At 44.6% G+C, this 19024-nt stretch overlaps 1 long non-coding RNA gene across 1 annotated transcript; it reads left to right on the top strand.

Moving 5' to 3' along the window:
- The first annotated feature begins 16856 nt into the window (after window positions 1–16856).
- Window positions 16857–17366, top strand: LOC144122922 (uncharacterized). The gene is made up of 3 exons (XR_013312948.1): window positions 16857–16985; window positions 17057–17227; window positions 17311–17366. It is a non-coding gene; the product is annotated as an uncharacterized LOC144122922 (long non-coding RNA).
- The last annotated feature ends 1658 nt before the right edge of the window (window positions 17367–19024 follow it).

The following is a 19024-nucleotide window of genomic DNA, read 5'->3' on the forward strand; positions in this document are numbered from 1 at the left end:
AGTTTAGAACACTCCATCCTGATACATAGGCTACAGTCTCTTCAATTTCCAGATTATATAGTTGCATGGATATCTACATTTCTTTATAATAGGGAATTCTTTTGCGTCCATAATGGTGTTCATTCAGAGAGGTACAGACAAACTCGAGGTGTACCGCAAGGAGCTGTTCTTTCTCCTGTGCTCTTTAATATTCTGTTGAGCTCAATTCCTCTCCACCGCCATGTACGCAATTACGTCTATGCGGACGACATTGCGTTTTTTGCTGCTGCGCCGGATATACATTCTCTGTATGGTCTGTTGCAGTCATATCTGAATACACTTGAGCACTGGTTGAGCGCATTACACCTGAAGTTAAATGTTGGCAAGTGCGCCACTCTTGTTTTCCCTCTATTCACTCCTGCAGTGGTCTCTCTCACTTGCCAGTTAAAAATAATACCGCAGGTTCAATCCCTAAAATACCTAGGGGTCATTTACGACAACACTCACCTGGCGACCTCACATTGACCATGTCGCGGCGAAAGGGGCTCGTGCCGTGGGCATGTTACGGAGATTATGCCATCCCCGGTACGGCATGCGCAGAGATGCGCTATTAATGATCTACTCTGTGTATGTCAGGCCAATTTTAGAATTTGGATCAGTGTTGTTTTCAGGCTCGGCTACATATAAACTTCGTCCTCTCGTCCTTTTAGAGGGAAGCACTTCGCACGTGCCTCGGCCTTCCAAAATTTGTGGCTATCAATGTGCTGTACCTTGAAGCCCGCATTCCGCCTCTCTTATCACGACTTCAATTTTTAACTGTGCAAACTTACCTCAGGATCTATGAATCCCATTTCCACCATTCCCAAAGCATTTTCTGTTCTCAGTCGACCTCCTTTATTGGTGTCCCCTGGTCTCGTTTCAATTCCCCTCAGGTAGTGTTTGTGCAAAGATTACTTCAGCCTTTAGATGTAAACATTTATGATGTCCTTCCTGCGCTTCGCAATGGGCCCGCCATCCACATTTTTTTCGACGACATATTCTTAAAAAATGCAAAACATTTGCCACCCAGTTTTCTAAATGGTCTTCTAGAAGATCATCTGAGGACCCTACCCACAGATATAGCAATAGCCACTGACGCATCGCAATGCAATGAAAAAGCAGGTGTGGGAATATTTTGCTCGTATTTAGACTGGTCCTTTTCACTGCGTCTTCCAGATTTTACCCCTATTTTTTAAGCAGAGTTTCAAGCAGTTGTACTTGCTTTACGCAAGCTAGACCCCTCTATTACAGCAGTTGCAGTAATTACTGATTCTTTATCTTTGTGTTCGTCTCTCGCTGCACATGTTGACGGTCCCATTTTAACAACTTTCTTATCCCTACTTCCTCCGCATTTGAGCCTTGTTCATTTAGTATGGGTTCCCGGCCACAGCAGTGTGACAGTAAATGAGATTGCTGACAATCTCGCAAAGGCTTCCCTCAGCGGCCCCGTGTTGCCAATCATCCCGGCTACAGCCTATATTACAGCATCTAGATTTCGGCGACGTGCGTTTTTAAGCACGCAAGACACATCACTTTTAACATTGGCGGATTATGGGCACCTTAAATATTATTGGAACATGAAAATTTGTTGCTCTCGGCAGCTTGAAGTATCACTGACGAGGCTGCGCTGCCGCATCCCCCCTCTAAACTTCTATTTACACAAGTCGGGTTTGGCGCTCTCTCCCCTTTGTGCATTTTGCCGTGAGCCTGAATCTATAGAACATTTTTGGCTGTATTGTCGCCGATACAACTCTATGAGAAAAAGGTTGCTGGAGGATTCCTTGCAGCATCTTGGCCTTAGTTTGAGCAGCCCGCTCTTGCTATCATTTGGCGCCACCATATTTGGGTTCAGCCACAGATCTGTTTGTACCGCTGTTCTAAATTTCCTGATAGAATCTCACCGACTGCCTTGCTAAGTGTTCCAAACTTTTCTTTTCTATCAATTGTTACATTTTGACTAAAACATTATTATTTAATTCCTCTATTTATTATTATTCTTATAATTTTGAAATCAAAACTTTCATCCCTTTTCTGTTCATGACGAAGAATTCACCGGTGTTGCGCTCCCACGTGCTTTTCCTTTTTGGTAACTGCGTTGAGGTGAATAGCCACCCGATTCTTGGCCGATCCCCCAGTGTGGGTATGTGCCATCTTTTGATAGGCAAACAACAACAACAACAAGTTTTGCAGTTTGTACAGGCAGGATGTTAAGATTTCTCCCAACTGACTGTTCATCTGAGGAAAGTGACCGAATTTAAACCGGAGCGGCAATCCCTCTCGGTGACGTGCTCAGAATTACCTCGCGTCTATAGTGCTCTGTTACTCTTGACTTTTTGCGATCTGTTTCGTGGCGTTTCCTATAAGCTCTGTAAATAATTTAGCTCACATAAGCATACTATAGCTTCAATGTAATAAGGTTGAGGTGAGGTCGGCGACGGCTCGAAATTTTCTTAGTGAGGTCAGCAGATCAGACCTCAACCTCATGCGTGAGTTTGAGGTTGAGTGAGGTCTCCATTCAGTGAGGCCGAAATTTTGAGGTCGAGAGTTGTTGCAGTTGCTACGTCTTACTCCGACGAGTGCCGCTTCCGAAGTGGAGTTTCAGCGCATCACCGCAGTGACCATGCAATGACCCTTCGTGTTCGGTTTCCCTTGTTTGGACAACAGGATGCGACAGTTCCCTCTTACCTTCCGGTGCTGCGCCGTAGTGTCCGTTCAGTCCAAGCGTACAGAAAGACGCACCCTCTGGTCTTCCCGGAAAGAGTGTTACTGTCACAGCACGCCACTCTCCCTCCCCATTGCCACGCTGACGTAGCACCCGGCTGCCTGCCGGTCGGCTCAAACTCCCGGGAGCGCGCAAAGCACGTAACTCACGTTGACCAGCGGTAGGTTTGTTTGATGCCGCAAACAAATAAGTTCATTCCAACAAGCAAATAAATTCGTCGCAGCGCGGATGGCCCCAAGCAAGACTGCTTCGTGTTCATGCTCGTTGCCGGCGCTGACGTCATGGCTCTTGAATGGCAGTCGAATAAAGGGGGTCCTGCTGTACATTGCAAGCCGACTTAATAGAAACTGGAGTAGTAGGCACAGGCGACAGAATGTGATTCAGGTGGTTCCTAAAATGGACACCTCCTGATTTGATTAAAAAAGCACGAAGCCAGAAAAACCTGTATAACACCGTCGAAGCTTTTGATCGGTGTCTTCCCCTTTCGAATCTCACACTAATTCTGTATACAAATTCCCGTTCCGTAATGCAAGCAGGGGCAATAATAATAATTAATAATAATTGGTTTTTGGAGAAAAGAAATGACGCAGTATCTGTCTTTATATCGTTGGACACCTGAACCGCGCCGTAAGGAAAGGGATAAAGGAGGGAGTGAAAGAAGAAATGAAGAAAGAGATGTCGTAGTGGAGGGCTCCGGTATAATTTCGACTATTTCACATTTTATCCTTCGAAAAACTTATCTTTCGGTCTCCGGTTCCTTGTTCCTTCTCGAAAATTCGCTTATTATGCTGAAACACCGCGACACGAGGCAAACGCACCAGCGTAGCAGTGTTGCAGCGGCGAAAAAGTACAAAACTATAATGAATGTATGGTGGTGTGGTGCCTGATTCCTTTTCCTTTTCTTTAATGAAGATGTGTGACTGGAACTGATTACATGTTCGCGCTGTGCTTAATTATTAATTAATTGAGTCGCTGTTTCAAACCTGCTATTATGACGATTAATGGGGCACACTGTTGTTCGCTTCTGTTTTTAGTGTGCGATTTTTGGTTGTATGTTTCTAATCATTGTCTATTTTTTCTTTTCTCGTATGGAATCAGGTTGGCGGCCTACCTTGCAGACGATCAGGCACTACACGTTATCTTTCCTTTACCTATATTGCAGAGACCCATCGTTCACCTTAAACGGCTTCGCAGAATGCTCGCTCGGTGCTCATGGGTAAAAAACGTCGAGGATGCTGGCGTATCATTGGTTAGTTCAGTTTTGAAGAAAAACAAGTGATTGACCTAAAGCAGCTTGTCTCAGACTGGATGACGAAATGGTACCCAAAATTCTGTTGAGGCATATGAGTATTTAAGCGTTCCCCCCCCCCCCCCCCCCCACGGTGGTGAGGGGGCTCACGAAAAGATTTCGCTGTGGGGAAATTTGAGAGGAGAGCCATGGTGCTCTTGACAGAGAGAGCGGCTCACGCTGCCCACTCTAGGCCAGTTGTTTTGACCCGTGTGATTTTAATAGTTGGCACAGTGTTCGAAGACGTAGTTTAGCCCTTTCTTTCATAATGCCGCGGGTTCACCGAGTCACCGGAGAATTCCCAGGATTTCGAAACCATTACCACGCCACCTGCAGGGAAGTGGCGGAAACGAGGGAGGGTCTTGACCTCCCAGGAACAGCAACATCATCATCCTTAATTATTAGCTGCAGGTATTCCTATTTTCCCGCACAAAAATTGTGTTCGGTTGCTGGGTAATTTACAATATTTCATCACATTTAATTTGGTAGCGGCATATCAGACTCCACCGGGCTCATAAGGATACATTGTTAGCATCATCATCATTATCATCTCGAGAGCCAAAGGCATGTGTAGTTGCATGGTCTTTGCAGTATGTCATACATGAGAACCGGAGCGTTTACCTGCTGGACAATCCGAATGTCATTAATGGAGACCGGGTTTTGGTCACTCTTTGTAATGCGTCATGCGCGAATGTGTAGTAATGTGGGATCGATATGGATCTTGAAATGGAGTAGAAGGGGGTGGATGGGGGCCTGGTATGACGAGAAGTTACATCGTTGCCACGTGAGTAGGTGTGATGTCATATTACAGCGTCGTCACGTGACTAGGTTTGATGGCACATTACATCGCTGTCACTTGACCTGGTATGACGTCACTCCCACATGATGTCATCAGTAATTATACTAATTATTCTTAGTGTTACTTGACTATAATATTTAGCGTTAATTAGTTATGCGACGTCATCATCTTCGTCGCGTGACTCGTCGGCTCCTGACGTCGCATGGCGGCGTTTCTTGCGGACACTTTTTTGCAGATATGACCTTGAAAGTGAGCCATCTAATACTTTCGCATTAATAAAAGAAGCCGTTCGCTTCTACATAGACATAAATACAACGTGCCTCTGTTGGTGTACTGCAGTCGAAGCTTGTTAAGTGTTTTCGAAGGCAACATACAGAGGACTGAAAAGAGCATTCTCGCTATGCCGGAGATAGCTAGAAAATCTGAATATACTGATATGCGTCTGCATAACCGTCGCATTGGAAGGTACATCGACGATCAGCTTCTTTATATTCGGTAACTATTCTCAAGCCTGAAAATAATATCGTGAATACCTTCCCCCTCCCAATTTTTGGTAGATGGTGTTGAAGGGCTGTGTTTGTGAATTGCCGGTTCGTGCGTGAATGAGCGAGAGGCCTCCAATACGAACAAGTATACACGAAGCAGATTGCCAAATATTGACACATATAAAGTACTCACCGACGTACCGGAGGTAACCGCGTATGGGACACCCCTGCCCGCAGGCCATATACTCTCTGAGGGTTCATCCCAGATTATAAGCTTCTCCTACAGCGTGCACATCAATAGTGTCTGTACACACCTTATTAAATAATCCATCATCATTTTGGCTTTCCTGTCTCACAGGATTTTCACAATTGTTTTTAACTGAAAAACTTCTTAATCGCTTTTTGTTTTGTTTTTCGTTTGTTTTCTGAGGTCGAGCAGCCGACCACAACCTCACAATTAGGATGAGGTGAGGTTGAGTGAGGCCAGCAGTGGCCTCAGGAAAAGTGGGGTGAGGGCGTCTAAGGAGACCTCAACCTCAGCTGATGAGTCTGAGAGAGGTCGGCAAATTATTTTTGAGGTTGAGGTGTGGTGGACACCGAGCTTGAAGAGTCGGTCGTTTGATGCTCTGGGAGGAAGACGTAGAGCCGTGTTCGTGCGACTTCGCAGGAGCGCATTTACCCAGTCTCTCTCCTTCTGCGTGAGGGGTAGGCGCGGAAGGGCATATGTGGTGCCGCTTATGACGCAAGCCTGGGTGAGGCGAGTCGTGTGTCGCTCGCGGAGGTCAGCCCGGCGGCTCGCTATGCGGCGAATCAGTCGGGTGATCTGTTGACCGTGTGTCTGGAGTAATGTGTGTGTTTGCAGTACAGTAATGAGCAGCCCTGTCTAGAGCGCGACGACGGTGCTCCGTGGAGCAAGTCAGCGCCACTTAACGTTAGGCTTTGGGTTTGAGTTGTGCGTCCCGTGCGCATGCGTGGCAAAAACAGAGGGATGCCTGCACAAGCGATTGCGGGTCGGTAGGCTGGAAACGCTGATTGGCCCAAAAAAAAGTGTCCTCACGCTTGTAACGTCATGGTCACGTGACTTTTATTGACGTCATGTTCGGTTGGGGACAGACACATTTTCCCTAGAGCTTTCTCGGAATTCCCCACGTTTGTGACAGCGTGCGCGGGATAAAGAAGCGCATCTGTACCTCCACCCCACCCAGTTCGACCACTTTGCCGAGCGGGGTGCAGTTGAAGAACCCTTGCCTAAATGCTCCCGACATTCACGTTTACCCCCCGCCTCCCCTCCCCCCCCCCCCCCCTCACGGCACTTTCCCGAGCTCGGATGTTTTGTCGCCTTTTTTATTTTTTTTTGTGTTTGCATGCACAGTGCACATGTCTCTACTTAACCAAACTGCGCCGCTGATTCCACATTGACTATTCCTGCCGAAGAGGCTCCAGGGAAGTGTCCTGCCATGTCTGCGCTTTATTCTGTTTTTTTTTTACTCGTTTTGGCCAAGGGCACGCGAGTACACGCATCTCCGCGAATCCGCCACCGTCTGTTTCTGTACTCGCCGCCGCTCTGCCTTGAGGGGCGACCATTCTCTCCTCCCGCTCCTCGTTTTCCTTTAATTCTTTCTCTTTTTTTTCTGCACGCTCCCAGCGGCTTTTCGGTGGACAGGGTGCGACAGCGCGTTTTCTTTCTCTATTTATTACTATTTCTCTCTTTTCTAGTATTTTTCTTTTCTGTCCATCTTCTTTCCAGCACCCGATTGCTTGTTGCTATTTTCATGTGGCGGACATGTGTGCCAATTACAACTGCTCAAGAACGGGAGGGAGATCGCTGTAACTTCAGTCTTGAGAAAGGACAGGCTCTGTCCGAAACGTCGACTCAAAATAAATCTGTCTAAATGAAGAATCTCTCAACTTTGCATATATATATTTAGTTACCCTTGATGTAGTGTCTCTGTACACAAACATACCACATGATGATGCCATCCGAGCTCTGGTCGCATCCTATGGAAAACACAAAAACGCTGATGCTCCAAGCCAAAGTATCATCGTTGCACTTACTGATCTGGTCTTCAAGCTCCACTTTTTTTAATTCAACAACTCTTTTTACCTACAAACGAGTGGTACCGCAATGGGGACGAAAATGGCGCCAAACTATGCCAACATATATATGCATAGCATTGAATCGGAGTTTATCCGCTCATACCCAACAAAAACGGCTTTTTACAAACGCTTCCTAGACAACATATTCAGAGGACCGATTCATCCAGTTTATTTCAGCATTTAACAACATACATCCAAACATCTGTTTCACACACCCTTACTTCACCAGTCAAATTAATTTCTTCGACGACTAAATTCGAATGGAGAAGGGTACCTTAATCACCAGTGTCTATAGAAAGCCCACGGATAGGCAACAGTACCTTCATTAGAAGAGCTGCCACCCACGCCACTGCAAAATTTCAATTCCATATTCCCAAGCCATCAGATTCAAACGGATCTGCTCACGACCAGAAGACTTCGAAGAAAATACTAGCCGTATGCGGGAGGTTCTGAGGGACCAATGCTATCCGGCCTCCATTATTGATGATGCCCTTACGAAAGCGGAAGCAACAGATCGTAATGAAATGTTTGGGGATCCCCCATCAGCAACCGCAAATGAACACCGCTCTATTCACGTCTTAACCTTCGCAAACAACCTTCCTAATGTCAACAAAACTATAAAAAAAACATTTCAACATAACCGAACAAAACGATCGACTGTCAAAAATTTTTCCAACAGTTCTACAGGTTACCTACAGACTACCAAAAACATGCAGAATTATGTAGTTCACTCTACTGTCAATAAGTAAAAGCCTGTGGTTTGCCTACCTTGCAGGAAGAATCGCTGTCAAGTTTGCCAGCACATGCGGACAACAACACTAGCTCAAAGCACACACTCTAGCTTCAAACACTCCATCCGTGAAAACTTGAACTGTGACTGTAGTAACGTAGTATGCATGCTCGAGTGTGGCGATTGTCAGATGCAATACATTCGCCAAACAGAGAATTCCTTCCGAATTAGATTCAACAACCAACGCGCGCACACCAGATCTTTTTCTCTCCTCCCCCTGTCGAAACATCTTTCCCAGGAAGGTCACGAGTTTCACAAACTAAAAGTTACGCTGCTACAGAGCGGCTTCCAAAATACCCGTGAGCGTGAGCAACGAGAGTCATACTTTCTATATCAGTTTAATACTGTGCAGGACGGTATAAATGAAAACCCTGGTACTCTCTCCACACTTCAGAGATCATAGTCCTAGCCCTACTGAAATTCACAGCACCCGGACTGCATCGCCGGAGGTCATGCCAATTTGCGTGCTTGCTTCCACATGCCGCCCTTCTCCTCCCCCTGCCATTCTTTCTTGCTCATGACCATAGAAAACAGTTCTGAGAGCAAAGCATATTGCCTATTCCCCCCCCCAACTTTTTATATTTTTATATTTTTTTTATTTCTTTTTTCCTGCTTTGCAGATAATAGAGCGTGATGCTCCATATAGGGCAGTAACCCATTGTAATAACGCACACTTGGTCGATTTCGCGCCTTCGTTCCCCATTTTCTTTCTGTTACTCTCCCCCCTCTCTCAGTTTTTAGGAAGGAGCCCTCTTTTTGTCTCCGCGACTGAAGGCGGGCGGAGGCACCTTCGACGCATCTTCGCGTTTTGTAACTTCACTTAATTGAGGTCTCCTTCGTTTTAAAATTGTGCTCGTGGCGGGAGGCGTTCCGGAATGACGCTGACCTCCGACGCCGCGCGAATGCAGAAGCATCTATAGCTTTGCGCCGGGATGCAGGAAACTCAGGCGCCAGACGCCTCTAAGTAGGTAGAAAACAGTGCCTTCCACTGGTTCCATGGTATTGGTGGCTGATCCGGGGTTTTCAGGAATGTACGAGGGAGCGTAAGATCCCGTGAAACTCAAAGTAAAGGTTTACCTTGTCGGCACGTTGTTGTATTGTAGATGCAAGATCGAACGACACACCGGAGCGAGCGATGTCATGCTGACGCCAAGGATCCTCCGACTCCCCCCCCCCCCCCCCCTCTACTTTTCCTGCGTTACGTATACGCGGTGTCAAGCAACATGTATGTGACTGAAACTGAAACTCTGAAGAAGAGAAACTGAAAGCAAGAGAATTGAATTTGAAAATAAGAGAAGAGAAACTGAAACTGCCGCACAGTTCATTACCTGATGGACACAACAGTATCACGTATTACTTAACGTCTTCATAAAACCACTGTTTGTTCGTCTATAACATTAGCAGCATTAGCATATGTTTGCTATTAATGACACCCAGGTAATGAACATGATTTACCAACTTAAATAGTGTTGGTTCTGGTGTAACGCACGAATAATTTATAGACATGCCTTTGTGTATACGCCAGAAATTAAATTGTGAAGCAAGCCTTGAAACTGCCTACCTGATGGACACAACAGTATCACATATTACTTAACGTCTTCATAAAACCGCTGTTTGTCTATAACATTAGCAGCATTAGCATATGTTTGCTATTAATGACACCCAGGTAATGAACATGATTTATCAACTTAAGTAGTGTTGGTTCTGGAGTAACGCACGAATAATTTATAGACATGCCTTTGTGTATACGACAGAAATTAAATTGTGAAGCAAGCCTTGAAACTGCCTGTGCATTTCTCATAAAAAAAGGAAAAAAAAATTATCTTGCTTTCATAGCATGCGTGTCATCTATATCAGATGTGATTGTAATCTTGAGCTATAACTTGAAATGACCCATGCTGGCTGCCATGAAAAATCACTTTTTTAATTGTTCAACAAACCTCATAACTCATTTATGTCACGAAAGTAATGAAATGCTTCACTTATGTCTCATTGCTTTGGTACAGTCATGGTTCATTATGCAATGTAAAATCTGATTTAGGAATATTTTGTTACTTGTTGCATGGTTTGATCCTGAAATTCAGCACATCCGCCAGTGTTGCGTTCCCGCGTGGTTTTCTTTTTTGTTAATTGAGTACAGATGAATAGCCACCGGATTCTTCGCCGATCGCCCAGTGTGGGTATGTGCGATCTTTTGATAGGCTAACAACAACAGCAACATTGGCCAGGCTATCAGCTTCCGCAAGTAAGGTACACGCAAGCTCCGCTTCAGGTTGATCTGATCTCCATGCAACGAGTTGCTGATACGCAGGCTGACCCCGTCTTCTATTACGACCATATTTACCCGTTCCATGCGAAACATATGCCCGCAAATATCCCAAATGTTCTTATTTCTGAACACCTACACAATTTTCCTCATCATACTGTTCTCTCCACTGATGCCTCCGGCAGCTGTGAGAAGGCGGCGATTGGGATATATTCGCAGGATCTGGCTTGGAGCTATTCCGTTCGTATCCCTGATTATACTTCTAAATTCTTCGTAGAGTTTTTGGCTATTGGTTTGGTTCTTCTCAAAATTCCCAGACATGTAGCACGGGTTCTTGCAGACTGCCTTTCAGTTTTAGGCTCTCTCCAAAACTACGGAATATCTTTATTGAATCGGCCGCTTAGGTTTTTTGTTCCGTGCACAGTGCGTGAGATCCGCTTTGTCCGGGTACCTGCAGGCATTCGGGTGTCTATTTTAACGAGGTGGATGATTTATTGGCAAGGTCAGCTCTCAGCGCTCCTGTAATCTTAATCTATCCCGTCCCTCACCTCATTCTGTTGGAAACTTCACGTTTCCAGTGGTTCCAACATATTTAGGCCAGCTTGAGTGATCCGTTGCTCAATACAGTGGATTTTCACCACTTAAAATACCCATGGGATGTCCGGTGGTGTAAATCAAGGCGTTTTGAGGTGTCAATGACGCTTCTGCGATGCAGAATCCCTCACTTAAATTTGTACTTATGCAGATACGGGTTCCCTGCGACAAACCTTTGTGTCTCATGTGGGCAAGTTGAAACATTAGACCATTTTCTCCTCTCTTGCCGGCGGTTGTTCAAGGAAATCAGTATTTGGAGGCCCCTCTTCCAGTCTCTTTCAGTTCTCTCGTTCGGTGCGAGCGCCAAGGAATTCCCGTTAAGCAGTGTTTGTGGCTACCCTCATGATTACATAAGTGAAACTGATCGGTTACCTTATACAAAATTCTGTCAAATGTCCGAAATGCTTGGTTCTATTCCTGGTAATTCATATTTCTTTAATTTAATTGAATTTTCCTATCTTTATCTTGATTCAGTCTTCTACGCCGCCGCCTCACGTCTTTTTTCCCGTGCAAATACTTCATTGGCAAATCTCCACTGTACCTTGGCCAATCCCCCCGCGTGGGAATGTGCCATATTTACTGAGGTGAAGAAGAAGAGTGTGGACTACAAATACTATCTGTACTTGTGCTCTATGTGTTTTTTTTTTGTCTGTTTGCAATGTAAGCCATTACTAGGTTGAAAGGCAAGCACGTAATCGACATACCCTGTGCACATGAATGCGGAAAGCTGACCATGGTTGTCCAAGCATTGCCAACAAAGCAACGGGACCTTCAAGAAACAGGATAGGATTGTGACCCCCCACATGCAATGATTTTCATACAATTTGAAAATGTGGCAATTTGCAGCAGTCCCGTGGTTATATTGGTGCAAAACAAGCCAGCTCATTTAGGCGGAAACATTTTTAGAGACTGCCAAGAAGGAACATGTCAAAAAGTTACACATAGCATCCTGTTTCATTGATGTTGTTTATATGTTTGGTAAACGATATGAACAAGCATCTCTTTGTTGGTTAACTGCTTTGCTATCCACGCACTGTCATGCAGTACATACACAATGGCAGTTCAGTGACTGCAGAGCGGTCTGCAACCAGTAACTTGCAACTATACTATGCAGCAAGCTTCTTTGCACGGTATTTGTTATATTTATCGAACGATGAGATGGAATTGGTATGGCTATTTCTACACAGTGCATTTCCTAAAGACTCCTTTCTGCCATACTGTACTTTTTACCCAAAAAGCTTCCTACAGAGTCATTTAAATTGCTACGTATAAAGATGTTTGTAGCAGGTGTGTGAGCCCGAACAAAAAAAATGTTTTAATTTTCCTTAATTCTTTAGTATTCCTGATTATCACGACATGGGCATCTATATGTTGGTACAACTTTTTTCAGGCATTACAACTGATGTACCGATGTGTTTGGTACTAATTCATCTTCAGACCTTTCACGTCTGTTGGGTAAAAAAAATACGAAATAATAGTTGGCTGCATTAGTTTTCACTGAGATAAATAGCATCACACAGCATGCTCTTGAAATTCCTCTAGCTGTCTGTATTTGGCTTCATTGTATAGCTTCATACTTGTTTAATTTAAACTCTGCACACTGCTCTTTTCACCGCACATGGCGACATGGCACGCGGAGCCTCGTGGGAATGGGCGAGGAGGATTCAGAGGTCGGCTGCTACTTCCCTGGAATCCAAACACAGCTATAGGCACCTGCAAGTCACGGTTAATTTCGGAAAGGCAGCTTTCCCTGCTTCCTTTCTTCGTTTTGTCCGTCGTGCGTCGCGTGTCGCGGCGAACCCGACAAAGGGGAGGGCATCAATCTCCTTCCCCTCCCCCTCCCCTCCTGAAGCAGAGGAAAGATCCCACAAATAGTTTCCTAGAGAGGTCCTTTTTTTCCCTGCGGTGAACGAGGGGTCAAACGACAGGCCCAAGCAGAGTGAGGCAACGTTTTCTGTTCATTCTAGAGACGCAAGCTTACACTGCAAAATGAAACCTTGTCTTTCTCTTCCAAATGCAATTTCATTTCATTTTTACAAAATGCAAGTTACATACTACAGAGATGCAAGGGCTAAAAGCTGCTAAAAAGCAGCTTGACTGGGCCCAAGCGCCTGTGAATTGGCAGTACACGACAAACGCACTTCAAGCAAAAAAAAATGTTTACATATACGTATAAAAAGCATTAAAAATGTTTACGTGCTCTTAACGCAGCGCTATCCACGTTCTTTTATTGATGACGCCATAAGCAGAGCTTCAAATCTGAACCGTAGTCAAATACTCCAGGGGCACCGAGGAGATAACCGAAATGATTACACTACACACCTTATTCTCACATTTAACAGTAACGCACCGAACATAAACAGAATTCTTAATAAGCACTTTAATATTCTCCAGCAAATTCAACGACTATCGAAAATAATTACATGCGCACCCCGCGTGATTTACAGGCGTGCCAAAAACATTCAGAACCATCTAGTCCACTCCAAGGAACACAAAACCCCAAAATATGAATGCCAGCCCTGTAGTAAAGATCGCTGCAAAGTTTGCAAGCACATGAAGACTACGTGTTCCGCAACTAGTACGAGGTCAGTTTTCCAGCATTCAATCAACGGCAAGTTTGACTGCGACTCATCAAACATTATTTACCTTCTTGAATGCACTGTGTGTAACCAGCAATACATAGGAGAGACAAACACTGCATTCCGCATTCGATTTAACAACCACCGAGCACACACCAAGTCTCTCCCCAATCTTCTCCTATCCAAGCATGTAAACTCAGAAGGACACCCATTTGACCAACTAAAAGTAACAATTATTCAAGGGGGCTTCAAAAACAGGCGAGAACGTGAACAACGTGAATTCAATTTTATCCACAAGTTTAATACTTTTCAAGAATGTCTTAACGAAAAGCCTGGTATCCTTTCTTTTATTCACGACCTCCAAACAAAATAATAATGCACCTCTCGTTAATTGGCTAACTCAGATATACCCTTTATAACTCCTAGTGTATATCCCAGGCAATCATACCCCTCCTTACTTACACTATCCGGCCTCGTGCAGTATTAATAAGCTTTGACGTTCTTTCCTTACTTTTTTCCGACAATTTGAAATCTTTGTACACATCTAGCCCAGCCCTCCTCCACTACAACCAAGTATTCCCGACGAAGTCGGTTCAACGACCCGCCCAGGGAGAGGGGTGCACCGTTCAGTGAAACCCAGACCCCCTGAGTATGTTCTTACACATGTGCTCGTTAACGTAGCCCACTCCTTCCTTAACGTTCCAGCCCTCGGCTCACCGGAAATTAATGAGACCCCCCAAAAGGCGCCTGGTTTGGCCTGTTCGTCGCTGCCAGTGTCATTTGCGCAGCGGCGCCTCTTTGGCGACGCATCTGCAGCGGCGCCCATCTTTGTGTTTGTGCATTTAGTTTGTGTCTTGTTTGCACGTTTTGCTTTCGTACGCCGGTGGTTGCCGGGCTGCCCATATCGCGGGCACCGTCTTCCTCTCCCTTTCTCTCGTTTCGCCATCTCCTTTTTTTACCCCGTCCTTCCTTACTAGAATAGTTCCCCCCCCCCTTTTTTTTTCCTTTTCTTTCTATTTTTTTCTTCCTCCCCCAATCTTGTCCCTGTCTGCCCCCACACACCTATCTTTATTTTATTTACATTTTGTTCAATTTCTTGAACTGCAATGAAAACAATGAGCATGTATGTTCACTAACAATAGTTTACAGACGCATGAAAACAAAGAGAAGACCCGAGAAAAATAAAGAGAAAGGAAACACTCAATAGGCATACATGGCACCGGCAGACTACAAAGCAACATAAAATGAAACCTGGCTATATATTAACAAAATACATTTTTAACTCTCTTTGTTTAACACTATCCAAAACTTTGTACTTATTAAGAGTGGTCGGTTAATTGTATTGAAGCGTTTGTAGTTTAAAATTAATTCGAAAATATGGAATATACCAGAGATCGGTATTTCAGGTGTAGAGTCGATTCGAAGCGGTCCTTAAATGTGTAGTACGTATTAAGAAATCTCTATAAGCAGGAGAAGAATGGTAAAAGAACCTCAAAATGCGAAAAACATATATATGTTCAAAACGAATTATGTTATAATTTCTAAAAGCAGTTTGCGTTGGAGAGACAGATAAGGAAGGTTTGCAATGTAGCGGATCATTTTCTTCTGCAGAACCTGTATTTTTATCACATTTGTTTTTGTGGTGGTTGCCCAAACAGAGTTACGGAACCGAAAAGAGCATGATAAATTTGAATCTTCACGTGAGTGGGAAGGAGCCATCGACATCGTGTTAGAACACCTGCTACTGAAGTGAGCTTTTTGCAAATATTTTCCACATGTCGATCCCAGCTGAGATGCGACGAGAAAGTAACTTCAAGGATTTTGTGGCTGTCTACAATTTGAATTTCTTGACCTGCGTATTTAGGAGCGCGTTGTAGTTCGACTGGCTTGTTCCTTCCACGGAAAATCATTACCTTAGTCTTTGTAGGGTTTATTTGTAGGCAATTAGAAGAGGACCAGTTCTCTAGTTTCGTAAGGATTACGTTGCACTCTTCAATTACCTTGTTTATGTCGTGACCAGGGATTAGTAAACTGCTATCATCGGCGTATATAATAAATTTCGCTTTGTCATAAATATGCACAATGTCATTTATATAGATGTTAAAAGGCATCGGGCCCAAAATGCTGCCTTGAGGCACGCCATTTCGTACCGCCAGAAAAGAAGACTGATGGTTGTGGATATAGACAGATTGTTTTCGATTTTTCAGGTATGATTTCATAAGGTCTAAAGGTGTTCCACGAACTCCGTTTTGAGAAAGTTTATGAGTTAAAATTTGATGGTTTAGGGAATGGAAAGCCTTACTAAAATCAATGAAGAGTCCGACAGTGAGAATACCTGCTTCAGTGTTTTGCAGGATACATTCCTTAAGTGATAACAAAGCCGTTTCCGTCGACTTTCCCCTTCGGAAGCCAAATTGAGCATCAGACAGGATTTGTTTTGCATTAAAAAGTTCACTACACGGGAAAAGATTACTTTTTCCAAGCCCTTCGAAAAGACTGGAATCACAGTTATTGGTCTATAATTGGACACTACATCTTTATCTCCCCCTTTAAACACAACTGTCACTCTTGCTTTCTTCATTTATTCCGGGTAAACTCCCGTTTCAATTAACAAATTGAAGATGTATGCAAGCACAGGTGCAATATATTATAGTACATATCTGACTGGTTTTAGCTGAATATTGTCAACATCTAAGACTTTGCTATTATTCAAATTCATAAAGGTCTCATTGGTGGGCTCTAGGAAAAGGCTTTCGAAAGGGCTACAAGATGAAGGAACTTCAGGTAGATGCATCATAGGTAAATGGGTGGTTAAAAAATTGCTGTTTAAATGGCCAGCAAGAGCCTGACCGGATAATTGAGAGCCCTTATATATTATTCCTTGAGCTGGCGCATTTTTCGTATTGCGACGTAACAAGTTATCTACAACTTTCCACACAGTGTCTGAATTTTTCATTCCGCTCCTCTTGAGACCAGAAGCGTTTGCGGGTCGGTGGGCTGGAAACGCCGATTGGTCGGTGGGATGCGTGTCTGCGTGACGTTTAATCGCTTCGCCCTCGTTCTCAACCGGATGTGGGGTCGCCGCGCCTCTCTCGGCCTGTCCCTAGAGTGCCTAGGGAATCGCTAGGGCCGGCCGGCCGGCCGCCGGGCGTGCTTGGTCTGCGGGCATTCTCTTCGTGAGCGTAGGCGGCGACGCGCGCGTTTCGGGAGCTGTTCAGGTATGGCTTTTTTTGCGTGGTGCGCTCGTCGGCGCAGCCAGCTGAAATTTCTGTACAGTTCTTGCTTCCACGACATTGCGACGACCCCCAAAAGGCGCGGACCCGCGAGAAATCGCCAGCGACATAAAGGTACGCATTTTATCTCAAATTTCGCTTCATGAAGTGCTGTACCGCTTACCTACATGCCTTGCGCATTCCAGGACCTCGTTTTCCTGCTGCAGGAGCACGTCGTGCTGGTGTTCAAAATTTTGCAACTCCATTACGACGACCCACATAAGGTGCGGTTTGAGGACCGCCGGCGTCGCCTTCTGAACCGCCGTCTGACAGCCACGATGAAGCGCTTGTCGGGCGTGCACGTTCTCAATCACGAGGTAAGGGTTGAACAACGTTTTCGCAAGTTTTCTCGTGCAGAACTCGCCAAATTGCGACGCTTGTAACGTAACTTTTTTTGCAGCATCGTTTCCTGGATGCTTCTGGCGAGCCGATGCTGTCCTTATTTGCCGCGGACCGATATCACGTGGCGAGACGCCAGGGCATCGACCCCAGTGCGCCTTTGTTCCTTTGCAGTGGCAAGTCCAGGGTAAAAGTGGCCACGATAATTCTGCCATTACAATCAGCCCTTTAGGGCTGATTGTAGTGGCAGAATTATCTTTGATTGTAGTGGCAGAATTGTAGTGACAGAATAGGCTGATTGTAGTGGCAGAATTATCGGGTAATCTTTTCCCGTGTAGTCAACTTTTTTAATGCAAAACAAATCCTGTCTGATGCTCAATTTGGCTTCCGAAGGAGAAAGTCGACGGAAACGGCTTTGTTATCACTGAAGGATTGTATCGTGCAAAACACTGAAGCAGGTATTCTCACTGTCGGACTCTTCATTGATTTTAGTAAGGGTTTCGATTACCTAAACCATCAAATTTTAACTCATAAACTTTCTCAAAACGGAGTTCGTGGAACACCTTTAGACCTCATGAAATCATACCTGCAAAATCGAAAACAATCTGTCTATATCCCCAACCATCAGTCTTCTTTTCTGGCGGTACGAAATGGTGTGCCTCAAGGCAGCATTCTGGGCCCGATGCTTTTTAACATCTATATAATTGACATTGTGCATATTTATGACAAAGCGAAATTTATTATATACGCCGATGATAGCAGTTTACTAATCCCTGGTCACGACATAAACAAGTTAATTGAAGAGTGCAACGTAATCCTTACGAGACTAGAGAACTGGTCCTCTTCTAATTGCCTCCAAATAAACCCTACAAAGACTAAGGTAATGATTTTCCGTGCAAGGAACAAGCCAGTCAAACTACAACGCACTCCTAAATAAGCAGGTCAAGAAATTCAACTTGTAGACAGCCACAAAATCCTTGAAGTTACTTTTGTTAATACGTACTACACATTTAAGGACCGCTTCGAATCGACTCTACACCTGAAATACCGATCTCTGGTATATTCCATATTTTCGAATTAATTATAAACTACAAACGCTTGAACACAATTTACCGACCACTCTTAATAAGCAGAAAGTTTTGGATAGTGTTAAACCAAGCGAGTTAAAAATGTATTTTGTTAATATATAGCCAGGTTGCATTTAATGTTCCTTTGTTGTCTGCCGGTGCCATGTATGCCTATTGAGTGTTTCTTTTCTCCTTATTTTTCTCGTGTCTTCTCTTTGTTTTCATGCGTCTGTAAACTATTGTTAGTGAACATACATGTTCATTGTTTTCATTGCAGTTCAAAAAATTGAACAAGTAAAAAAAATAAAGATAGGTGTGTGGGGAGCAGGCAGGGACAAGATTGGGGGAGGAAGCAAAAAATAGAAAGAAAAGAAAAAAGGGGGGGGGGGGACCTATTCTATTAAGGAAAAACGGGGTAAAAAAAGGAGATGGCGAAACGAGAGAAAGGGAGAGGAAGACGGTGCCCGCGATATGGGCAGCGCGGCAACCACCGGCGTACGAAAGCAAAACGTGCAAACAAGACACAAACTAAATGCACAAACACAAAGATGGGCGCCGCTGCAGATGCGTCGCCAAAGAGGCGCCGCTGCGCAAATGACACTGGCAGCGACGAACAGGCCAAACCAGGCGCCTTTTGGGGTGGTCTCACTAATTTCCGGTGAGCTGAGGACTAGAACGTTAAGGAAGGAGTGGGCTACGTTAACGAGC

This window comes from Amblyomma americanum, chromosome 3, assembly GCF_052857255.1.
Source record: "Amblyomma americanum isolate KBUSLIRL-KWMA chromosome 3, ASM5285725v1, whole genome shotgun sequence".
Lineage (NCBI taxonomy): Eukaryota > Metazoa > Arthropoda > Arachnida > Ixodida > Ixodidae > Amblyomma > Amblyomma americanum.